Source organism: Triturus cristatus, chromosome 9, assembly GCF_964204655.1.
Source record: "Triturus cristatus chromosome 9, aTriCri1.1, whole genome shotgun sequence".
Taxonomy (NCBI): domain Eukaryota; kingdom Metazoa; phylum Chordata; class Amphibia; order Caudata; family Salamandridae; genus Triturus; species Triturus cristatus.
The window spans coordinates 1,165,817,676-1,165,844,601 of record NC_140592.1 but is presented as its reverse complement, the minus strand read 5'-3'; the positions used below and the strand labels follow the sequence as shown (position 1 = coordinate 1,165,844,601).

The window sequence follows — 26,926 nt, the reverse complement described above, 5'->3', positions numbered from 1 at the left end:
CTCACGCTGCAGTCCACCTCCGAATCTTCCAGCCAGGTAAGATGGTGCTGCGGAGGGTCCTGCTTTGCAGGTAATCCAGCGGCCTTGCATCTTCTGAGGGTCTTATGCACTCACAAACGGGGCGGGCATTCCCTTCGCCCTTAAAGCCCCAGGAGGACTTCATCCTCCAATTATTGAATTAGGAGCATGACAACTGAGAGGGACCCCTGCATCTGCACGTTTACATCTGTAGAACAGCCCCACATCCTTCCAAGCAACCTAAAGATATTATAAAAAGCCATGTTTCATTCTTCAGAAGCAGGGGCTAAAAGAGCTCAGAACAATACCACGAAACCGCAGCAGTGATTGTGAACTGAAGCTTAGCTTGAAAAAGCATACTGAAGGGGTCTGTTTCGGGGTTTTAAAAGTAGGGTTGTCTCGAAAGGAGCGCGTGAAAACTTCCGTAAACAAAGCTATGTTTTCGGAAGAGGGAAAGGAGTAATCCTTTTAACATTAAGAGTCTTTAAATGTTTTACTACCTCATTATTTTAGCACCATACACAGAAACAGATTACAAAGGTCACGACAATCACCTTGATCAGAGAGGACTATATCTTTTCATTTAGGCTAAAGCTTTAGGCCTAACCTCAGCAACACAGGGCCATTTTACATTGATTAAACATCGACTCCGTACAAAGGATTTAACAAAGCATCATTCACTCCGTCCTGCTACACGTATTCAAATAGAATGCTTACTGTAGAGGAAAAACACAAAAAGTTAAAATAAACAATATGATTAACTAAGACGAAGAAAATAAGAAGTTAAAAGTTTAGCCATTAGTACTGCCCGAAAAAACATTCCGTGACTAAACAGACGCCTCCTTCTGTAATTAAAGAGTGAAAGCACGCAGCAATAACAAATTGCTTATCTTGGCGCCCGAGGAAAATGTCTCCTCAAATAAACGAGAACATAACACGACCCACTTGCAAGGCTGATTTAACTAATCAATAAACAATAGAATTTTAAATCTGCAGGCCTGCCAGAGAACCCATCAAAACAGAACGCAAAAGAGCACAGGTCTCCCAGAGGCCAAAGCATAAGCACTAGAACAATGACAAAAAGCTATTCGGGGCGTTCACGAACATGAAAGATTCCCTCAAAACACAAAACAGCCTAGACTAATTCAAATACGCGTCGTGCAGTACAAAACCCTCCGCTCAATGGATGTTCAAAACACCAAGTGCACAGTCAAAAGTGGGTCAAGAGATGACCTGGCCTTCTATTTAACACATAGCTGCTGCTCTTTCAATAAGTCTTTGGCACAATAAGGTTTTTGTTCCACGCTTTAATTCGATTCTACTGAGAAGAAATGACAAGCAGTTGCTAGGTTGCTTCACAGTGAAGCTGCAGATTCGTGGCCTACTTTCCATGCATTCTTTTTACCAGCTCAAAACCACAACAGTGGCGAAGAGAGTTTAAAGCTGCTTTTAATGCCTTTCCAGAGGGGCAGGCGGTGTTGTACCAGCAAGTCTTCAGATCCTTACTCCACATATCTGGACTATATATCTCAAAGTACAGATATGTGGAGTTAGGAATTACAGATATATAGATATTTTTTTTCACAGAAAAAAAACTAAGGTTACAGGGACGCTATAGTTTGGAATGGAATAAAAAAAACTTAGAAATTCACTGAAAAAACCAAAGGTTACAGAGACGTTATAGTTAGGCTCAAGTTTCACTCGTACAAAGCCAGAGAAATTCAGCAGTTATAGTCAGTCACCCATTGAGCTACTCACACACCTACTCACTCAACCATAAAGTCAATCACACAGCCACTTACTCACCTATAGAGTCACACACACACTTACCCATATGGTCCCTCTTGCAAGCACTCAGTCACACATATAGCCACTCAGATACTCCAAAAACCCACCTACAGTGCCTTTCACATATGCAGTTACTCACCCATATACCACTGACACATTTAATTCACTCACTGACACAGCCTCTCACAGACACACACAGCCACTGGCTCACCCACTCACTCACTTATCCATGCCAGCACTCACACACACCCTCACCCACCCACACAGACACTCATACAGGTCCTCAGAAATCAATCAGTCACCCATACAGCCACTCACGAACCCACTCACCAATCCATACAGTCTCTTAGACACCAACTGGTAAACTGATACAGACATTCGCACAACCTAGTCACTCATCCATACATTTACTGAGACACCTAATCACTCACTTATACAGTCAATCATGAACCCTCTGAATCATCCATACAGGCACTTATACACCCTCTGATTCACCAATACACCTTGGTATATATATTTAGGGCTTCCGGTTTTATGGTATTTATTTTTTTGACATTTCCGTCTGTATTTATCCATATTTATTATGGGTTTTGTGAAAAAAATAAAGATGAAACTGGTATATTTCCACATTTATTTAACCAATAAATATGCAGTCATGCTTGAATGCCTGCCAGGTTTCAGCGATATGAACACCCACAGTAGATAAATCAATGCACTTACATGAACATATGCACATTTCGGTATCCGCCTTGTGCATTTCTACTGCTGTTTAAGCCTCTATACCAAAATTCCTTTTTTTTAACCTCCTTTCCTCTCAGCCCACACAGTTATTGGCATGGTAGACATGGCAAAGAATATTTAGAATCTCTCACGAAGCACTCAATTTCCGTTTTTATCCACATTTAAAAATAAATACAGACAAGAAAATCAATTGTTTGTCTGTATTTATCTGTAAAAATGGAAAACAGGGAGCCTTATATGTATTTAACACTCAAACTTTTTTAAAACACTCAGTCACTGGATGATGTCATCAGTGATGTCACTGACCATGTAATGAGTGATGTAATATGTGAGGTCATAAGCAGTGCATTGCGGGGGCGTGAGTTATATTTAGCTCAGCTTACTAAAACTGCTGAATATCTCTGGTTTTGTAGGCGTCAAACTTATGGCCAACTAGAACATCTCTGTAACCTCTGTTTTCTGTGAATTTCTAAGGTTTTTTAAATTCCATTTCCAAACTAGAACGTCTGTGTAACCTTTGGTTTTCTCAGTGAATTTCTAAGGTTTTTTAAATTCTATTTCCAAACTATAAAATGTGTGTAACCTTTGGTTTTTCTGTGAATTTCCAAGGTTTCTGTAAATGAAAATTTCCAACTATAACGTCCCTGTAACCTTTTACTTTTTCAGTGATTGTCTAAGATTTTTCAAATTCTATTTCCCAACTATAACATTTTTGTAACCTATTATTTTTTAATTACATTTATAAGGTTTGTAAATAGCATTTCTATCTAAAATAGCTCTATAAGGTGTATTTTTATCAGCTTGTATTTTCTTTAGTGGATTAATAAGTGTTTTTTTTATATTTGCGATGACGCCCCGATACCTGCGGATGACGTCGCAAAAACGGAAAACAAAAGCAGACATTGAATGACCACCAACACATCCAAAAATATGTAAAAATATCCATTCTGAACTTCGTACTACACATATTACTTTTACTCTTTCAAAGCATGTTTAAACTAATTTTTGTACTAAGTTTCTTTAAAAACTATCTTTCAGACCTATTTTCAGTTTTCACAATAATTCAGGACGTCGCAATGACATCGTTAAGGGCGAAGATCATAACTTTTCCATAGTCTAAAATACATATATCCACTCATATTACAGTATTTTATACAGTAGGGGTTTCTTACAGTATTCTCTAAAATCAAGTTTTTCTAGAGAGTTTCTCCAAAAACTATCTCTAAAACCTATTTTCTGTTTTCAAGGTGATGCCGGAGATCGCGATGACGTCGGTAATCGCGATCTCTGCAGATACATTGCGAAAATGCAAAGCAAAAGCAGGAATATAATAGCCACAACAACATTTAACAATCATAACTACCTTACTAAACCATCACACGGATAAATCACTATCTAACTCTAAAAAAAACATCAATATCTCTATAAAAGTCTATTAATGATTCGCTCGTTTATGTGAGTGCATACATAAGTCTGAGTGGGTCTGTCACTGCATATATAAGTCTTTGAGTGGATGTCAGAGTAGACTCATGAGTCTTTCAGTAAGTGTGTCACTGGCTACATAAGTGAGTGAATCTCTCCATCACTGAATGTATGAGTGGAAGTATAAGTGTCTCAGTGGCTGTGTGAGTTGGTACATGATTGTCAGACTGGATCTGTGACTGAGTCAATGTCTCAGTGGGTGTGTGAGTGGAATTATAAGTCTCTCAGTGGGTCTGTGAGTCGATGCATGAATGTCTGAGTAAGTCTCTGACTGGGTGTGTGTATGAGTGGGTCTCTGAGTGGGTGCATGAGTGTCTGAATAGGTCTATGAGGCAGTGTAGGAGTCTCCGACTGCATATGTGAATGAGTACATGAACCTGTGACTGGATCTATGAGTTGGTGCATAAGTATCTGAGTGGCTCTCACCATCAGTGGGTGTGTCAGTGGAAGCAAAAGTCTCACACTGGGTCTTTAAGTGAATGTATGAGTGTCCCAGTGGGTCTGTACATGGGTGCGCCGCTCTCCACGTGAGTTTGTAAGGGCGTGCATGAGTACCTGAATGACAGTGGGTACATCAGTATCTGAGTGGGTATGTGAATGGGTGTATAAGTGTCTGAGTGACTATGTGAGAAGTCATGGGCTAGTGTGTACAAATATATATTGATATTTTTATATTTCCACCAATATTTGCGATGATGTTGGTAGACACGATGTCCCCATGACAGTATATTGGGGGGCCACGCTGGCGGTCAAGGAGTCGTCGCGAATATGGTGCACGATTAAAAAAAAAAAAATTTGGACTCAAACATCCTCATCCCTCAAGCATGGGGCAGAGTACCTCCACTCTGATCCCTTATGTTAGCTTTTTCAGAAAATTTGAACCCCGGGAACCATTCCCGATAAATTAAATGGTGGCTGCAATCAGAGCATTCCTGCTGGCGCGTGCATTCGCAATTAATTGTGAAACCATCGCAAAATATCCACGACCCGAAATATCACTATGAAGTTTGGCTTGAATTTCTCAAAAATTATTGAACAGATTTACACCAAATAGGCAAAAGGCACTTCCTTGAACCAACATCTAGCTCCCTGCCAAATTTGGTGCAAGTCTGTTTAGCAGTTCAGACTGTAGGTTTGGCTAAAGGTTCCTATGGGAATTAACATTACAAACGCACCCTCATTTCGCGCCCAAAAATTTCGGTCCCCACTGCACGAAACAGCCTCAAACTTTCCAATGCAACCGGACCCTACCTTGACTCTTTATTTGGGCAATTTCATGAAGAGTGGTCCTAACTATAACTACCTACTGGTAATATATATATTTATTTTTGTTGGACCTGGCCATCGCTGCAAGGTCACTGCCAAACTTTTTGCCTTCTCCCGTCCTATTTTTGCAGAATTCATTTTTGTTGGTCTGAGGATCTGTACAATTTACCTATGCTAAATCGAGATAAAGTGCTTGTGTTCTCTCCTTTATACATGGTAGCATTGTCTTCCACCAGTTTGGCATATTTAATTCTCTATACCTAGTAGTGTGGTATACCATATACCCAGGGCCTGTAAATTAAATGCTTCTAGTGGGCCTGCAGCCTTTATTGTGCCACCCACCTAAGTAGCCTCTTAAAACATGATCCAGGTCTGCCATTGCATCCTGAAAGCAATTAAAGTGCCAATTTGACTAGGCAATATAACCACCCTTCCCATGCCATAACCTCCCCTTTTATTGCATACAAGTCTCTCCTAAGGTAGGTCCTAGCTCTACTTCTCCCATAGGATAACATTGGGTTGGTGTAGTACATTAAATAAGTGCTAACGTGTGATTGGGAATAGATGAACATTTCATATTTGGTGAGTGAAAAATTGTAATTTAACACTCTCTTTAATGCTGAAATCATATTTGTTTAAGTTTCCAATAGTTATTTTGTACTTAAACAAAATACACAACAATCCACCATAATACAGCAAAATGCATCAGAGGGTAGTCACAAATTATCTACTTGATTGGTAAAAACATATCAAAACATACGTTGGTTGGTATGATAACCTGATTAGTGTCTGTGCATGTATACATTGTTGGGGTAAAAGAAGAGAGAAGAAGGGAAGATGAAAAAGGGAAGTAGAAAGGAAAGAAAAGGAGATGAGGGAGTTTGCATAAGTTTATTCATTATTAATTCAGGACATTGTGTATTCAGGGAGGACTGATTTTCCGTAGGTAATGGTCTAGTTTGGACCATGGTAGGCGAGAGGATTTAGTACTCAAAGTATTATGTAAAAAATTATTAGCACTTCTAAGGAAGCAAACCCATGACCACCATGTATAGTATGAGATGTTATTGTAGTTTTTCCAATTGGAAAGTATGGTTTTAATCTCTATAGTCAATAAAAGGTTGATAAGTATTTTATCCCACAAAGTTAGAGAATTGACCAGTTGGGTGTGAGTGGAGCCATGTATATCCAAGGATACAAGATTATGAGTTGAGGACAAATTAACGTTGAAGATATTGCAAATTGTGGCTTCAATGTCTTTCCAGAAAGAGTGAATGTATTTGCAGTAAAACAGTAGATGTTCCAGGTCACCTAGAGGCTGATTACAATGCCAACAAGCATCTGAAGGCAAAATGCCCTGTTAATGCAAGTGTTCAGGAGTCCAGTATGATATATAAAAAATCCAGAATTTGCATTGCAACAGTAAGGAAGAGACTTTATATCACAGAATAGATTTCTATACAGTATTCCAATTATTCAGAGTGATGCATTTGGTATTGTATTTATAGGATGTCATTCCATTTCCTTTTAATGTTTTCCATCTCAGGAATGAATATTTTTTGTAGGGTTTTATATATTGCAGATGCCAAATGGGACTTTGAGATAAGTTTAAGAAGAAAATTTAAACAGTCAGATTTGTGTATACTTTTAAAGTCCATGAGTGCTACCTTTAATGTTAGAAAATGGTAACAAATCCATAGGATGAAGATGAAATTATTTAGAATATCTTGGATATAAAAAATTCCTGCAAATGACCATTGTTTTCAGAAGGCAAGTTGGAGTTAATGAAAAGTAACCAAAACTCCAAAGAAACACTTGAAACACACCGCCCCCAACCCACCCCTCTCCCTTCCCCTAAAGCCACTAAAGGATCCATGTAGGCCTCAGCGAAGAGGGCGGCCCCCAACAAGAGCTTCAGACCCGAGTGGGAACGTGATATGAGGATCATTATTAATACACATACAAAGAATGTTATAGTCAGGCAAGAACATGCAGAAGCCTGAAAGCTGCCTGATCTTTTTCGGACAAGAGTCCTCTAAGGAAAGAGACAACAAAAACATTCTGCATGTTATCTTAGGAGTTGATAACATTTGACAACTTGACAAAGAAGAAAAGTTGAAACCTTCATATAGAAACATTTGAAATCTATTTACTATATCTAAAGCATTCTGTCTAGTAGATCACATCAGAGAATTATGCAGGGCATTAAATTTTCCATAAAACTTGTATGTTAGGGAAGCAACCCATAAGGCTGAATTGGACCAGAAAAAATTGCTTAGTGCTTGGACAAACAGGACTCATGTAACACGTAACATCTTGAGACTGTGCTTGGATGGTCGGAAAAAGATGGACTTCGGAGTAAAGATGCGATGGATACAAGTTAGTGTGACATTTGGGAGTCTGATATTTGTCTCAAAAAGGTTTCTAGGTCTTTGGGTTCATCAAGGAAATGTGGATTCCCTTCAAAGACTATTCTCATCTTGGCTGGACCTGTGAAAGAAAAAGTCATATCAAAGGATCCAATTCCAGAGCGCAATGCAAGAATTTATTTCAGTCGCTCCACCATAGGAAGGGCAAACTTGAGAGATTCCCACTCTGTGACCTTTCTAGTTAATAGTTTTAATTTGTTTAATCCATTCCAGAATCATTTCTGTGTATTGGCAATGAAGTGGCTTAAAAATAAGAGATCTAGGACGATTGGGTGACACAACATTGACATGCGTTGGAATCCTGTGGGCTCTTTCAATCTCGAAGGTACAATCAAAGAATAGATTCAGTGCGTGTGGAAGCCATGATTCAAGGAAGGCTGCAAAGGATCTCTCATTGCTTTCCGTGATTTCTGGGAGCCCAAAAATTCTAGTCCTGTCTTCTAAGGCTGATATTTCTTTTGCTGCACTTTCCATGACATTATATCTGAGTGCAAGAGAGAGGTCTATTGTCTTTAACAGCGCTTATTCTTAACTCTGCTTCTTCCACACAGTTGGCAAGAGCTATCACATCTTGTCTAAGGTCAACCATTTCCTGTTGTAAAATTTCTGTGTTGATTTTTGTAGATTGGGTTAAGTCACGCAAATCATTGAGCTTTAAAAAGAGGGTATCAAGGTTGTTAGATAGGTCTGGTTCACCTTTGATTGGGGAATCTGGTGATGGCGGATCTTCTTTTGTGCATATCTGAGTAGGCTTTGGTTCTCTCTGGTCTTTGGATCCCTTATGATCCTCTCTGATTAGCTTCTCCTTTGTGTCTGCCATATTTATTATGAGTACAGCCAGTAGTTGGTGGAAAATCTAAGTTGATTAAAGGGTGGCCCAGAACCGTGCCACAGCTCATCCAGGCTGCTCATGATGTGAAACCACCAAGTTAAAAAAAACAGGAACCATCTTGCGTGTTATGACAAAACCTTAACAAACTTTCTCTGTAGGACTTAACAGTTTGAGTGCCAAATATTCTGAAGCTATGAATAGGTACTATGAGTGGGTATTCAGAACCCCAGAAATTTGTATTTTAACTCCCCACAAATAGGTTTGAATCTCCATGGTGGGAACATTGTATAGAGGGAATTCATAATGAAGCAAGAGTGAGGAGAAAGCAGCAACTGTGGAACTTGGTACAGTGATGCTACTGTAGTGCTGAGTGATCATAAAAACACCCAGCAGTGTAGAAAATGACCTTGTTCTTGGATTAGATAGCTTCATGAAAGCCATTTTCTTTATGAGGCAGAGCTGGACATGCAAGAAGTGAATTAGGCCTCAATTTTAGTAATGGGTGCCATTTTGTGTGCCATTTTGGGCGATAGATACAATTTGTTGAGCAACCCTCGTAAGTCTTTCAGACTGCATAGCATATACGTCCATAATTCCCATCTTTGGTGATGGACAGGAGTGAGTGGGACACCGAGAAGAAAACACAGCGCCACTTATTAATCATTGGAGTAGCACACTCATCTGTTCAGATATGGACGCCATTTAAAGTCTCTCAGGCCCAGTCTGAATTCATCTAGTGAGAAAGCAGCATATTTGCATAAAGAAGTCCGTTCACATTGCTCTCTTCAGAGTTTTGGAACCACCACACTTTTAGGCTCATGTTCAATTTTAAAATTGACCTTGCATTTGTTACAAAGACTGGGGAAGATGCTGCCTCGGGCCCTGACTTGGTAACAGCCACTCCCCCTGGTTATTGCCTAATTAGATTGGATTGGATAGGTAAGAGGTGGCAGATTAGCGATTCTTGTCAAATACCAGTTTAAGGTTAGATTTGACCCCCTGCATTATTCCGGTTGTAAAGCATTGGTTTTTAAAATAGCCCTCTCTAACCATTAGTTCGTCAACGGTGCTCTCATCTATAGACCTCCTGGCCCCAGAAATCTCTTTTTAAACATGGACAACACTATGGGATATTAAAGCGAATTCAATTGGTTTCATCATCCTTGGAGATTTTAACTTTCACTTGGAGAACAAAGAGGACTCTGATGCCCTTGACCTTATCTCCTCACTCTCACTCCTAGGCTTGTCACAATTAGTTTGACCCCACGCATTCTGGGGGGCACACTCTTGATGGTATCTTTTCTGATTGTCCTTTTATTCAGGTCACTTCCTCCTTACCACTCAGATGGTCTGACTATAAGGCAGTGATGTTCTACCTTAATCTAGCGAACCATATCACCAAAGAGCCTTTGGCCCCCTCAACCTCCAACTACCATCCCTGGTATAAAATATCAGGAGATCAGCTTGCTGAAGCCTTAATCAGATCAAAAATATCAATCTTCTGATCTTGACTCAGCCATCGAAAACTACCATCAATGAATTAGTTTATCCATCAATGGTCTGACTTTGGCCAAACGTGGAAATAAAAACCAACCTACACCATCTGAACCTCGGTTTGATGAAATGCTTAGAATCATGTCGAAGACTACAGAGAAAATGCAGAGGACAAAGCCACTTACAAAGAAGTGTTGCTACTATACAAAAACTCCTGATTAAATCCAGGTCCAACTATTTTATAAACAAGATCAACTCGGCCATTAAAGAGCTCTTTTCCACAGTGGTCAAACTGAGCAATATCTCCCACAGGCCAAAAATTCCAATGTAGATGCCTCTTTTTGTAACAAACTTGCTGCCTTCTTTAACGATAAAGTGGCGGCTATCTTTAACATCTTTGCTGCAAACCAAAGGTCAGCAGGATTAATAATCCACAGTCGGTGATATCTGATGGATCTAAAACAGTGATCAACACCAGGGAAGCAGCTATTTCAGCCATTGAAGCACCTGAACCACATCAGCCTTCGAAAACTATTTTTTCAGTCCCCCCCCCCCCCCCCCCCCTCACAGCTTGTCCGGTAACAGACCTGTTCAACCAAATCAAATCAGGGTTGCCTTTTGATCCTTGCCCACCCAGAGTCTTACAACTAGCTTCTGCTATTGTCCCCAGTCATCTACTATTGATTTTTAATCAAATGTTCCTACTAGGATATTTACCTAAGAAATGGAAAATAGCATCCATTCCTCCTCTTTTAAAAAAGCCAAACTTAGATGCAGACAACCCTAGTAACCACAGGCCAATATCCCGGCTACCTTTTCCTGCTAACATGGTAGAGAAAGCCCTGAACACCGAGCTTTTTTATTCATCCAGGAACATATGCTGCTGGATCCATCTCAGTTGGGCTTCAGAAGCCAACATAGCAGAGAGTCGGCTCTGATGAAAGCTTCTGAATATGTAAGAAAAACCCTAGACAAGGGAGGTAACGCTGCCTTAATTTGGTTAGACCTTTTGGCAGCGTTCAACACTGTTAACCACGGACTTCTCATCAATCGTCTGTATGAGTTAGGCGTCAAGGGCGTTGCCCTTGAGCTCCTACAATCCTTTCTCACAGATAGAGTTCAGTTTGAGGAATTCAATGGCTACAGTTCATCTTTTACACTACCCTGTGGTGTACCGCAGGGATCGGCACGGAGTCCAACTCTCTTTAATCTGTTTGTTACATCTTTAGCTTCACTGATTAAAAGCTTTGGTTTCTCAGTTGTTTCATATGCTGGCAACACCCAGATTGTGGCGTCGGTCAAGGAAGATCTAGACAGGACTGCAAAATGCTTCCATGACTGTATGCAACAGATCGGGAGCTGGATGTCGAACAACTGTCTGAAGCTAAATTCAAGCAAGACCGAGGTTCTTCTTTTCGGCAATCACCCATCGTTTTGGTCTCCCAAATGGTGGCCTCAGGAAATGGGGGTTCTCCCGATCACTGTTCCCAAAATGAAAAACTCGGGAGTCGAATTTGATGAAAAACTCTCCTTTGTGGGACATGCTAGTGCTATGACCTTCTCTTGTTTCTTTTTGTTTAAATCCCCTTTATTCCTCTGAACTTGGGTAAGGCAATGATCACCCCACTGGTCTTCTGAAAAAAAAAAAATGACTATTGCAATGGGCAGTTTCTCACCACCCATAACAAAGCTTTGCATAAGCTCCAGATGGTTCAAAATGCAGCAGCAAGATTGCTTCTTGGGATACCAAAACATCATTCGATCTCCAAATCTCTCTCCACACTCCACTGGCTCACGGTGGAAAAGCGGGTGAAGTTCAAATCTTTGTGCATAGCCTTCAAAGCCCTTCACCTCGATGGCCCAGAATCTATCAGACAACGTTTTCAATGGTACACCTCATCCAGAACTTTAAGATCATCCTCTCAGGCCAATCTGGCTGTACCTAAATTGAAAAGAGCCAGAGCCAGAGCTTCGCAATAGCGACTGACAAACTATGGAACTCATGGCACCTCAATTTAAAATGTACGAACAACCTTCTTACCTTTCGTAAGGTTCTTAAAACATGATTTTTCAACAATTAGTATGGTCTTCATGTCTTTCTTTCATGGCTTTGCTCCTTTGATGCTAGGTGAAACCTCTGTTCTTTCCTGTTCTTCTACCAGAAAGTCTCAGCGCCTAGACACCCATGGGTATTAGTGCACTTTTACAAATCACAATTTCATTTCTACCAAATGTAAAGGTCCTCTGGAGCATCTTAATTGCGGATGGAATGCCGCTGACATCCGGAGCTCCACTTCTATGCAGCCATTGACATCAGATGCTAGCCAAGCCCCCCTTAAAGTCAGTCACAATTTTGAAAATCCCACTTTTCGAAAGTTGGCATTGTCCTGCTTTAACTATTTTGTGACTGCAGGCTGTCCCTGGGTATGGTTGGCAGTTGGACATTGTTTATTCTTCCCAGAGAGCCACACAATAGACAGACACACACTGCACAGTTGTGGAGTTCGGAGTAGTGGATCCATATTTTGCAATACAAACCTGCGTGATACTGTGGCAGTCAACACCATATATTACAGCTACCATCTTTTTGTTGCATGACATTTTTGTACACAATACTCTTACATAAGACCGAAGGAGGCAGTGAAAAAACATAACACCGATTACGCCCCGAGCCTATCTAACCTGTAATGAGGGGTCCTGGTAAATCAAATGTTTAAGTTAATAGTTTCCATTGAAATGCATTGGAGGGTTGTGAACAAATGGAGCCCCAGAACATCCAAATGAGAGCCTTTACAGAGGAACGTGTGGTAACTAATGCTAAATAACATCCAGGGTCAGACTGGGCCAAGCAATAGGCCCTGGCACCAAAATAAAAGTGGCCACATTGATGAACCAAATAGCTAAAATAGTGGCCCACATTTGCAACTCAGGCCAGTTTTGAATTTATAAAGACTTGCTGTTTGGCTATTGCTATTTGCAAGGTATGAGAGACTGCATGCATTTGAGTTTGCTGCGGGCAAGGTTTGTGGTAATATCAGGAAAATCAACAGTAAAACCTACATGGCCATAAAACAGGCCCACAAAATTCTAAAACCAGCCCACACACTAGTCTGTCAGACCAGCCCATCAGGCACTGCTTGATTGCCCTATAGACAAGTCAGACCCTGATAATATCTTACCGTCCCCAGTCAAGGGAAAGCACAGGCTGTAAGTACCACCAACGCACCCAGGAGACTTTCACGGACATATTAAATTAGAAGTTTCAAAATTAGGCATCTGAAAGCACATAACAAATCATGTGTGCAAGTGAATTCTCCCCCAAAAGATTATTGCAAAACAGCATACACTGGGTCCTCAAATATAAATGTTAATATTAAGCATGCATGCCTGATCCTATATCACATACTTCACTGGATCCTAAGGTGGCTGGACCATTTTTTTATGACTCTTCATACCATGTCAAACTACAAACCTTTAATTTCCTGAACATCCTGGTTTAGTGTTCACTTCATGAAGGGTCTGCCACATGGAATCTTTTGTCTTTTGACGAAGATTTGTCTCAGGCACATGCAATGGAGTAGTAGAGGGTTTCCAGTCTCTAATAGGGCAGAACCTTCTTTCATGAGATGAGGTCAGGGCACCCTCTCCCTGCTAAAGCTAGGTGATGATTTCTTTACCAGAACCGGAATTACCCGATAAGATTGGCTAAGAATACCTCCTTCTCTCAGAGAATACTTACTGGTCGGTGTACATGTCCAAGGACTTTAGCAACTTTCAGTCTTTCTCGTTGATAAACTGATCTAAGCAGAAATTCTTTTTTGTGCAATCAACCCTCTCTGCTTCAGAGGGATCTCCCAATTTGAGTACCAAATCATTTATTTCACCTAGCTCTCTTGAGGAATACGAATACCTTATTAATCAGTGTAAGATCATTGGCTCTTCCCTGGAAATTGGTGCAGGTAAAATTGATAAAACTATTAGCAAACATATTGCTCCTGTCAATACTGATGTGTTACACGACTTTGGCATAAGCAGCAGTCCCTTAATAATGGAAGGCTGTTATTGCTGCCTCCTCTCCTAAAAAGTTATCTTTGAGTACAAAGAAGCTGGCCAGTTTTTTGTTGAATTGTTGGATAAAGGTATTACCACCTAGTTGTGGAACTCGGTCTACTCTAGTCATCAACTCTTGGCTATTGGCAATCTCCAGATCACTGATGATGGCTGGGTTGGTAAAGGTAAACGGCTAGATCTGTCTGCTACATTTGACACTGTTAATTACAACATGCTTATCAATGGACTTTGGATGAAGGATTTCAGGCTCTGTTCTTACCTGGATAAGTGAATTTCTATTTGATTGCACTCAGAGCAATTATGATCTTTTATATCTGTCGATGAAATTGTCTCAATGGGGCATCCCATGGAGATCAACCATTTCTCACATGTTATTCAATCTGCAGGTATGTCCCCTTCTGTTTTCAAGAAGGAGGAAGGGCAGAGCTTAGCTGATATACAATACGTTGCCTGTGTTCGAATTATATAAAGTAATCTAAAGTTTTGAGTAGGTGCATCCAATTTATTTATTGTTTTCTTTTTTTTTCTTTTTGTTAATTCAGTGGATTTTTGAATTAGAAATCACAGATTCATAAAGAAAGCCAACACGTGTTTCGCCTCTTCCTTGGCGTGCAGGCATGGAGCTTTCTCGAGGCTATGGAGATAGATAGGAGTGCATCTCAGCCGTGTGGGCGAAGGCTTAAATAAAATCTTTGTTTACTGCAGTGGTCACATCCCTAAGCAAAACACCATTATCACGTGACCACACTAAGCATATCTGTTTATCATGTTAGGACCTTGGAACACTCCAACCACTAGAGATCTCTTTACTCACCCTTCACATTGGTGCCCAACACAGCTTTTTTCTTAGGGATGTGACCAATCAACCAACTAGCCAGAGGAACAGACTACGCCAATGCTGCAGCGAAGTCCTAAGGGGTTGGGTAGTTCTCTTTCACCTGGTGGGGGACACGTTAGACCTGGCAACCTTGCTGTGGTTTTTTCCCCGAATTTTTTTCCTTCATGCCTTCTGCTTTTGCGGACTTTGTTTTTGCTGGCCATAGGACTCTGCACAGTTTACCACTGCTAACCAATGCTAAAGTACTTGTGCTCTCCTTAAAACAGGCTATGTTGGCCTATACCCAATTGGCATATTTAATTTACTTATATGTCCCTAATAAGGTGGCACTACCTAGGTCCAGGCCCTGTAAATTAAATGATTCTAGTGGGCCTGTAGCACTGAATATGCCACCCACATACAAAGCACTTAAACAGGTCGGAGGGCCTGCCACTGCAGCCCATGTGTGCAATTTTTAAACTGCCATTTTGAACTGGCAAATCATACATTTTTCCCCAGGCACAAACCTTCCTTTTTAATGCATATCAGTCACCCGTAGGGTAGGCCTTGGACAGCCTAGTGGGTAGTGTGCAATGTATTTAAAAAGCAGGACATTTAAATTTTACATGTACTGGCAGTGAAAAAGCCTTAAATTCATGTTTCACTACTGCAAGGACTACCTCTTCTATAGGATACTATTGGAGTTACATTATTACATTGTATAAGTAATTTCCAAATGGGAACAGGAATGCAGTCCATATTTGGTGTCTTTGCAATTGTAATGAAAAATCTTATGCTTAAGTCAGATTTTAAATTACAATTCTGAAAATGGCACATTTAGAAAGTTGGCATTTTCTTGCCTTAGCCATTTGGCGCCTGCAGTCTGTCTCTGGGTCACATGATTGGGTGCAGTTGACTTTTGGGCTTTGTGTATTACTCCTAGACAGCCACACAATATGGGTAGCTTATGTGTGAATGGGTGGGCCATCACTGGCAGGGTGGGAGGGAGGAGCTGGACCCAGTCCCACTTTCATACCCCCTGTAGTTAGTCTGTAGCCAGGGCCAGGAAGGCAAGGCACCTATGCACTTCAAAGGCATGCTTCTAGAAGCTTCTCCCTACTTCAAATGCACACCTGGGCATAGATACTGGATCTCAGACACCAATTCTTTAGTACACTTCTGGACCTGTGGATTGTCTGCCAGGTAGGACTGCTGTGCTACTGAAAGAATTTCACTCTGCTGGACTGCTGCTCTGAAGGATGCTGCTCTACTGTGTCTGCCTGCCTGCTGCCCTCTTACTTGGGTGAGAAGAACTAGACCAGCATCTTTTGATCCCAGAGAGAATCCAAGGGCTAGTTGGCTGCCATCATGATCTGAAGCCTCAGACACAATCGGCTTCCCAATAGGGTTCCCACAACCTTGCAGCTGCACCTGGACTCTGCCATCTGTGAGTCTACACAGCGAAATGGTGCCACTCCAGTCCTGGTCACTTGGAAGTGAGCTGAATGTGCTCTGCCAGCCTCTGTGGATATAGCGGAACCGGCACATCTCCTCTGCTGCACAAACCTTTACAGAACTAACGGATCACTGCTGCTGTGTGGATTGGACCTGTCACAAAGACCTGCATTGCCACTGCAGCCCCATCAGAACTGCACTGTGTGAATTCCTTGGCACAGGACCTCACATCCCTCTGCCTTGCAGCTCTTCGAAACAGATGCTCCACTAACCAAGATTAAGGTACTCAGGTGAGCACGCCTACCTGGGTCCCTGTAGCCGGCCAGCACTCCATCGAACTGTTCACATTGTCCCGGTCTGGTGCAACCAGTTATGAACAATTGGTGCTTTGCGCATTTAGGTACTATTTTCACTAAAATCTTTACATTTGCACATGGTTGGATTTTTGTCATTTGGGTCTTTTTTTATTTAAGAATGCTCTATTTTTCTAATTTAGCTTTGTATCCTTTTTGTGTGTGGTGTCTTATACTTTATTACTGTTTGAAGTGTTGCACAAATACTTTACATATTACCTCTAAATTAAGCCCGACTGCTCTGTGTCAAGCTACCAGATTAATTTAGGGTAGGTTTGTGACTTACCCTGTCGAGGATTGTGGTTGCCGCTTGACTAGGGCTGACACCCCAATCAACCAACAACCCGATTTCTTACAGGAACAATCACCGGAAATATTTAATGATGCAAATTCTGATAATGTCTTTTAATACTAGTTTCAAACATAGAAATACATTTAAATGCACTCTAAATTATTGACAAAGTGTGATTTAAGGAAATAAAATGACTCAAGAGAATGGCTCTGTGCTACTGTACATGTACCGCCATTGGATTTTGTTAAAGTACTTAAAGGTTTGATCAAATTGTTTCTAGTGTCATACCAGGGTATATACACAAACTCAGGAGTGGCCACCAGCCAACAAAAATGTGGCCTTTAAATTAGAAACAAGATGAACATCCTCCAATATAAACTTTGTACTCATGTGCTTCACAAATGAACCGCATCATATTTTCCCACAGTAGAAATTAAACTTCAATAAATATACACATTTGGTTGAGATTTGGTACTTTGACTCATTTATCTTCGTTTCTTTCTGTACTCTTAATAAAAGTTGTCAGCGTTTACAGCCACTTTAAGAATGACTAAATCCAGGCTCATCTACTATTTGTTTCAAGAAATACGAAATTTGCCAGAATTCTCAACAACCACTTTAACCAGAATATTGACTGTGCAACAGGCAAGTGGGGAAAAATGATTTTTTTGCCCCTTCTTCCTACCTGGAGACAAGACTCAACTACGACATACTGTCACTCCAAACCCACAACAGAACTTTCACAGATTTAGTAAATTACCTACAGATTTTATTCCTCTACCTGAATTTTGAGGCAGACGCAAAGTTTACAGAGAAATTAGTAATGATGAACCATGAAGAATTAGTGAAAATAAAAGGCTCATCAGCAAAGGTCCTAAAATGCTAATTTGTATTGAAAAGACCATTAGTTCCAGTGATTTTGTTTGAACCTATATTTATTATGAGCAGGCGTAATCCTATGTAATTTTCGCCCCCGCAATGCACTGCTTCTAACCTCGCATATTACATCACTCATGGCTTGGTCAGTGACATCCCTAATGACATCTCAAATGACATAACTGATGACATCTGAAATGAGATCAGTGATGACATCATCCAGTGTTGTGAGAGTTTTCTAAAAGTTACTGAGTGTTAAACATATATACGAAGGTAACTCGCTGTGGAAGTGCCTGTATGAGTAAGTGAGAGGATGTGTAAGTCGTGTATAGAAGAGTGACTGGGTATATAAAAGACTGTATACATGACATAGTGGGTGTTTGAGATTTTGTATAGGTAAGCAAGTGGGTGTGCCTGTGCATGTGTGAGTGAGTGGCTGTGCGAGTATCTGCCTAGTAGACTGAGTAGGTGCATCAGTGGTTGTAAATGATAAATCAGAGGGTGCATGAGTGGCTGAATGGGTGTTTGAGCAGATACAGAAGTGTCTGTATTGAAGAGTGACATGGGTACATGAGTGGCTGTCTCGATGCATGAATTGGTGTGTAAGTGGGTGTATGGGTCAGTGAGTGAATGTACGAGTGGTTGTATGTGTGAGCAAATGGGTGTTTGAGTGATTGTATAGGTGAGTGTGAGAGGTATGGGGAAGAATGTGGCTGTCTCATTCACTGTATAGGTAAATTAGTATATGTATTAGTATACGTATAAGTAACAAAGTGGCTGTGTGAGTAATTGTATGTGTGAGTTAGTGGCTGTGTGAGTGACTATTTGGGTGAGTGAGTAGGTATGTGGGTAGGTATATGGTTAACTGATTTACTGTGTCAATAACTGTATGGGTGGTTTTGTAAGTGTGTTTATGTCTCCACTGAATCTGTGACTGGCTGTATTGGTAAGTGAGTAGATGCATGAGTGGCTGTATATGTGAGTTAGTGGTTCCGCAAGTAGCTTAATGAGCGAGTTAATGTGTTACTGGCTGTATAGAGGAGTGACAAGATGGGTGTGTGTGTGTGTGTGTGTTGTATGGGTTCTGTGAATACGTTTGTTAGTGATTGTGTGAGAGTGGCTGTATAACATGTTTTATGGGGCTGTAAGTGTGGGTATCAGTGTTTCTCTGGATGATGTCATCAGTGATGTCATTTCAGATGTCACCAGTGAGGTCACTGGCCAGGTCATGAGTGATGTAATATGTGAGGTCATAAGCAGTGCATTGCGGGGCACGAGTTATATTAGCTCAGATAACTAGAACTGCTGAATTATTCTAGTTTTGTACGATTGAAATGTCAGCCTAACTATAATGTCCCTGTAACCTTTGTTTTTTCAGGGAACTTCTAAGGTTTTTTTAATTCTATTTCCCACCTATAACGTCCCTGTAACCTTTGGTTTTTTCAGTGCATTTCAGCCTCCACCACATTTAAAACGTGTAACTGTAAAATGGATTATAACCAACACACTAAACACATACCTATCTAAATGACTCTATAATAGTATGTAAGACTCCCTTAATATCTCTAACACAGTGTATAACTCTTTCAGTGGAATCTGTGACTGCATGTATCAGTAAGTCTCATTCATTGTATAAGCATTTGTGTGGATCTACAAGACGGTGGGTGTATCAGTCTATCAATGGTTCTGTAACACTGTGTGACTGTCTCAATGAATCTATGAGTGGGTGCATCAGTGTCTCAATGGGTCTGATTGGTTGCATGAGTGTCAGATGATCTGTGAGTAGGTGCATGAGTGCCTTTATGCATTTGTAAGTGTATAACTGTGACTGGATAAATGAGTGTCAAAGTGGGTGTGTGAGTGGGTCAATGACTTGGAGCATGAGTGTCTGAGTGGTTCTGTGAGTTTGTGCATAGGTCCCTGAGTGGGACTGAGTGGGTGCGTGCATCTGTGAGTGGGTGAGGAGTGTCCAGGGGTCTGTGAGAGAGCATCAGTCTGAGTGGCATATGCGAGTGTGTGAGTGGGTCTGTAAGTGGGTGTGTGAGTATCTAAGTGAGCCTGTGAGTGGGTGCATGAGTGCCCAGGTGGGTCTGTGAGTGGGTGTAAGAGTCTTTAACTGGGTATGAGACTGTGCACATAAGTCTATGAGAGGGTCTCTAAGCAGGTGCATGAATCTGAGTGGGTCTGTACATGGGTGCATCACTCTCCAAGTGAGTCTGTAAGTGGGTGCATGAGTACCTGAATGGGTATGTGACTAGATGTATACATATGTGAGTGTGTATATGAATGTTGTATAAGTGACTGAGTGAGATTGTGAGTGTGTACATGAGTCTGGGACAGTGACTGGCGAATGTGTACAAATATATATATTTTGTTTTAGATTTTCACCAATATTGGCAGTGTTCTTGTGATGATACATGGGGGGACGCACTAGTGACCGCGGCGGCGGCAATATCGTACATGATTAAAAACAACAATTCTGGACACAACTTTTGGCACTAACCTCCCCATTTTCTCAAACATGGGGTCAGAGTACCTCCACCCTGACCCCTCATGTTAGCTTTCACAGAAATTTTCAGCCCCGGGAACCATTCCCAATCGATAAAATAACAGCCACAGCATTCTGTTCAGGTTGCTTCCAGCCAATCAGAGCATTTCCGCTGATGTGCACATTCGCGATTTACCACAATGTCGACACGAAACATTCGCGGCCATTGCAAAATCACTGCAAAATATCAGCAGCCTGATTTATCACTATATAGTTTGATTTTAATCTCTCAAAAATGACTGAATGGATTTGCATCAAATAACAAAAAGTACAATCTGCAAAATAATATCTCTCTTTCTGCCAAATTTGGTGTAATTTTGTCCAGCAGTTCAGGCAGTAGGTTCAACAACGTGTTCCTATAGGAATTAACATTACAAATGCACCCCTATTACGCACCCTTATTTCTTCATCCCCACTGCACATGTCATCCCCAAACTTTCCATGACACACTGAACCTAGTTTGACACTTTTTTGGGTACATTTCATGAAGATTGGTCAAACGACGTCAAAGTTATAGACTAGTCAAAAATGCTTTTCCTATGGAAACTATGTCGTAAATAAAACTACCTACTGGCAGTCACCAGTAGGTAAAATATGTATATATATATTCAACTGCCGCCAGTCAATCTCCACTCAAGAGGTGTAGATTGGCAAGCAAGGATGCAAGACTGCCATGCTGCTGCTGCAGAGGATCCTCCTGAACCAGCACCCTGCCCAGAGGTTTTGGGTACCACACTCTCCTGGCCCAGTCCAGAGGTACTAAAACAAGTTGGGCCCAGGCAAAAGAGGTAGTGGTGGAAAGGGATACAAGAGTACTGTGCTTCACTTTAGGTGGAATGCATCAGAGAGTACCTTCTTGGGAGAGTTCCCTTTGCCACATCCGAGTGAAGCTGCCATGCTGGTTGAGTTTGTCTGCCCCGGTATATAAAGAACACACTAGGTGATGTAGGTTTGGGGAGATGCCCTGGTTCAGCCAGATCAAGAGGTGTAGGGCATCTTAGCACAGAGCTCAGGACTCCACCTCTCCCTGCTTGTTGCAATACCACATGGTGGTGGTGGTGTGGTCTGTGGTGACCTAAACAACCTCTCATTGATGGATGCACAGGAACCATCTCAACGCCAAGCAAACCGGCTGATGTGGAGGAGAGCCTCTACCAGAGACCAAAAGTCCTCGGGTCTCCACCTCTCCTAGATGCCCTCCCCAACCCATCACTTGTGTCTGTCACCACAGTCCGCTCTAGGTGGGGCAGGAGGAGGGGTCTGCCTCTGGTCTAATTGCAGTCGAGCATCCGCCACTGCAGATCATTTGCAGTCTCCTCCAAAACTTGCATGGCATCCGACAGGTTCCCTTGGTGCTGGGACCACACTTCAGTTCCCACTGCAAAGCCACATATTCTCCCTAGCATGGTCAGCAAGCCAGATACAGGAAGCAGTAGGCCAAGAAGCCTCAGAGCCATCCTCACAGAGACCCAGGACTGAAGCTGAAACATCAGGATCATAGCCCAAGTGTCCATGACTCATGTTCTGGAGGGAAGGTCGCAAATTGCACCATATACAGGCTGGCTCCAGTGAATGGGAGTCTCTGGGAAGGAGTCTGGTGTGACTTTGGCACATTGATTGTGATCCCCCATGATTTAGGAAAGTTCACAACCAAATGTGGCAAGCTGGTCTTAAGCCGCCAGTCTTCATGGTAGGTGGAAGACGGACACCCCTGAGCTCCAAAGGTACGTTGCTACCACCACCATCAAGTCATGAACACCTGAGGGGCACCGATAAGGCAAAAGGGAGCATAGCAAATTTAAAATGCTTGTGACCCACTTTGAATCGCAGGTACCGCCTGTGGGATTATGGGATGGGGATAAGGAAATAAGCATCCTGCAGGTCAAGCACCACCATCCAGACTCCTGGATCCAGGGCAGAAAGAACCTGGGCCAGCGTGAGCATATTGAATTTCCCCATCTGCAGGAAGAAAATGAAGGGCTGATTATCTACCACCCAGGTTCGGCAATAGAAAATAACAGACAGTTCTGAACTTCAAGGCCCTGGCCCTCTATGGCTCCTTTCTCCAAAAAGGACTTGACTTCCTGCCGCAAAACAGACAAATGGTCCTCTGAAAGCCACTCTGATCTAGGTGGATGAGGCGATGGGATGGGAATGAATGGGATGGGAATGAATGGCAAGGGATAGTTCTGTTGGACTATCTGCAGGACCCGCCTGTCACATGTTATGGCTTGCCACTTGTGGAGAATATGAGCAATCCTGCCTCTCATGGGGGTATTTGGGGGTAGGACAAATTCAAGCACCTTGGAGGCTGCGGCCGGAGGGCCTGGTGTCTGGGAAGTTTGCTACCCCTGCTGGTCTAGACGAAGTATACCAGATCCTCTACCCGACCCTCAAAGGAATGGGGTGCTCAATGTTGGGGTGGATGCCCTTGCTGCTGTCCGAAGGCGAAGCCCCTAGTAATGTCTCAAAAGGGGTAAAATTGTTGGGGATAGTGCCTTGCAGATGTAGAAAGACCAAGAGTGCTGTTGGCCTTATCTAACAAAGAGGTGAGCCGTCAAATGGCATATCCATGAATGACATTTGAATGTAACCCAAAAAGCACATGGCTTGCTTCATCCACACACGGTGACAGAGCACCATGCTAGTACAGACCATTCTGCGTAAGCAGTCTGTCATGTCCAAGACTGACCAGATGATGTACTTAGCCACACGCTGCCCATCTTGGATAGCCTGTGCTAAATTGGTGTGAAATTCCTCCAGGACTGCTAGTAAGATCTCAGTAACTGAGACATATAATGCATGGGAGATCCTTCTCAGCAAACACCCTAGTGTTGACTGAGTGTGAGGCTCGTGGAAGAAAGCATCCTTTTTCAAATGCCTTGTTTTTTTCGACTGTTCGGGAAAGTTGTGGGAAAAGAATGGGACCAAAGTGAGTGGTGTAGGGAACTGGTACCAGTTGCTACATCAACAGGGCCAAGCTTCCGTGATGGAGAGCCATTTGGTTAAAATAGATCGTGAGACAGGATGTACTCTTTCCCTCAATGATTGGGAGGCCCTATGCCATCTAGGAAGTAAATCCCTGCGCGCCGCGAATTTTAAAAGGATGGCCTTTCTATCACATTGGCTCTCCTACTTAACACCGGCCGCCCTAAAAAAAAGATTTCCGGGAGTTGAGAATAAGTGCTTCCGCTGTCAGGTAGATGGGGAAGGTGGATGGCACTATACCTTCTTTGCATGTTGAGGCCCTTCTGGGAGGCAATTTTTGCCGATATCGAGCTAGCAATCAGAAAGAGTGTTTCGCTCGAGGCTGAGGCTGCTTTATTTGGACTTTGCAGGGATAGAATGATGTTAACAGAGGCCGAGAAAGTTTCTGTATTTATTTCTTGTACTGTTGCTAGTTCTTTAATTCTTCAGAATTGGAAATCTAGTGAAGCCCCCTCATCTGAAATGGTTCGATAAAATGAAAAGGACTCGAAATTTTTAAGAAGCTTATGCTAGACGGGTGGGGGCCACAAGGAAATTTGAAAAAAAATTGATTTTTTTTACTGATTTAGAAAAGTCAAAAGAGGAACTTTAACATTCGTTTTACATATTGATGCTGTAGCTATCTGTTTAAAAAAACAAAAAGGCACTAGTACCTGGTTTGGTATTGCACTTTAGAAGCATTTGCACTTTTCACCATTGCACTTTATTAGATGATTTGTTAATGGTTAATATTGATCAATGATGTCATCAGCTGCTACAGCCATATTGTTTCTAAAATTGACTTTGATGTTGTAGTAGCAGCTGCTATTTGAGATAAAAAGGCATTTGCACTTTAATTGATATTGCACTTTAGAACTACTTGCAACTTTCCCGGTTGCTGCATTTTTGTTTAGATAATTTGCACATTGCTAATTTTGGATGATGATGCTATTTGCTGCTACAGCTTTACTTTTTCTAAAATGTTATCATGAAATTAGAAGCTATTGTATCTGTTTTGTCCAAATGGTTTTTATTAATGATTTTAAGTAGATTATGTATTTTATGCACCTAATGCTCTGCTCAATAAAAAATAAAAAAAATAAAAAAGACTTCAGCGATCACTATGCATGACCATTTTTTCATCTTATGCTAAGCTCCGTTTAAGAAAATAATTTCACATTTGTGCATTGAAATCAAATTGGGCTAGCTGTATTGACAAAAACATAAGCTATAAATTACACTTAAATCCAATCACCTTTTCCCGTGCCTATCTAGCTCTCATTTTGCTCCGTGAGGCTTTATTTTACTTTCTCTCTTCTCATATCTTAACTTCTGTTTCCACTGCATTTCTCATCTCTTTCCCCAATACACCTGTAATTTTGTCGCTGCATCTACCTTCCCCCTCCATGTCTCTTCTGTTCACTCTTGCTTTTTTCATTTACTCTTTCTCTCTTGTTATCCTCTCCTTTTCTAGATCCGCTTCTCCTTATATTCTCGGTACCATTCAATATTGGTTATTCTCTCCAAAGCCCTCTTCTCCATAGAACATGTAGGGCAACAAACTGTCTCTTGGCTGTGCATGGACACGAGCAACAGCTGCCATCTTTCTCTGTCCCCTGTATTTTCTCTCTGTTCTCCAGTCCCACAAACCTACCATCCTGGGAGCCGTTTGGAACCGGAGAAGTCCCTTATACCATGTAACAAAGAAGTTAGTGCAATGTGCGCATTATATCCCTGCAGCTTGTTGTCCAATCTTGATGACTAGGATATCAGGCTGCATGGAGTTGGTGGGTTTTAACTGCTTTAGGGCAGAGTGCAACCTGTTGGCATCCACTGCACTACCTTCATAGTGTGGTGGACTTCAACTGTTTGTCCACAGTACTGGAAAAACAAATCTTGTAAAAATACCAGAAACATTATCTTTTCCAGCATCAACGTTTGAACATGAGGGAAAAGCTTCCCTCTAGTCCCAAGTTTTGTAATTTTTTTTTTAACGTATTGCATAGCATACTGTGCAGGCTGATGTCAGAGCAAAACATAAGTGAAAGCAGATTGCGGGGATGCCCAAATGTTCAGCCACCCAACGTTCCTACTTTTCTCCCAATAATAATAGTACCTCACTTGGGTGGCTGGGTGTTTGACCAGACAGCCTTAGGGTGGTCTTCCCGAAACCTATTGCCTCCTTACCTCCGCTTTTTGCTGTGTTCTTTGTGTTGCTCTTAGGACTCAGAACACTTTACCACTGCTAACCAGGGCTAAAGTGCATGTGCTTCTCCCCTAAACATGGTTTTATTGACTTAGCCACAATTTGTGTATTTAATTTATCTGTAAGTCCCCAGCAGAGTGCACTGCCTGTGCCCAGGAACTGTAAATTAAATGTTATTAGAGGGCCTACATCATTTATTGTGCCACCCACACAAGTAGCCCTTTAAACAGGTCTCTCGCCTTACACTAGTCAGCCTGGGTGTGCAGTTTACACTGCCATGTCAACATAGCATCTAGAGCCCCTTGCCGAGCCATAAGCTCCCTTTATATTACATATGTCACCCCCCAAATAGGCCCTAGGTAGCCCATAGGGCAGGGTGTGGTGTAAGTAAAAGGTAGGACGTGTACTTTTGAATTTCAAAACGTCTTGGTAGTGAAAAAACACATACATTGGTTTTTTACTACCGTGAGTTCTACCCCTCTCATAGGTTAGCATTGGGAATTCCTCATCACACTGTTAAGCTGTAATTCCTGATTGAGAAGGAGTAGCTCTATCATGTTTAATATCATGGAAATTGTAATGATAAATCCTCTTTGCAAGCAAAGTTGGATTTAACGTTACTATTTCAGAAATGCCACTTTTAGAAAGATATAGGGGTTAAGCCCAACGGACCGGGGCCAGGTAGGGCTATTCAAAATTCAGAACACAAAACAATGAACCCGGCTACGTACTACCGTATACTCCTACTACTCATGGAGTAACAAACAGTCGACTCTTATCTGTCCGAATGGAATTTTTATTAGACCATTCCTGTTTCTTATTAATTTAAAAATTAATCAAAATATTTTGGACTGAAAAAGAAACAGACTTATCAAATTCACACATGAATTTACACGTATATACAATTCACATTAACATACATTTAAAGACAAAAATGGACTTCGACACTGTGAAAAAATTATTGGTAACAACTAGGCCTGGGCAAAAATTTCGTTCCGTTCGCGGAAATTGCGATAATTTGACATTTTTGCGTTCCGCGGAGAGCGCGAAGATGTCAAAAATTCCGGTTTCCGCAGCTTGGCGATAATTTGTTTCTTGCTCGCGCTGTAAAATGATACATTCTCGCGCGCGCGCGATCGCCTTACCTGATTCCCTGCGTTCGCCGACAAGTTTTCTTGATCCGGTCGCGTTCTCCATGAGATGTTGTATTGTTTTTAGCCATTTGCGCTGTCTCGCGACAGTTCGCGCCCGCAGTGACGTCATGCGTCGCGCGATCACGTCTTTCTTCTCG

At 41.7% G+C, this 26,926-nt stretch overlaps 1 protein-coding gene across 1 annotated transcript in view; it reads right to left on the bottom strand.

The window, feature by feature from the left end:
- Positions 1-26,926, bottom strand: part of RAD51B (RAD51 paralog B) — a 2,869,137-nt gene that overhangs the window by 1,865,208 nt on the left and 977,003 nt on the right. The gene's annotated exons all lie outside the window — the stretch shown is intronic.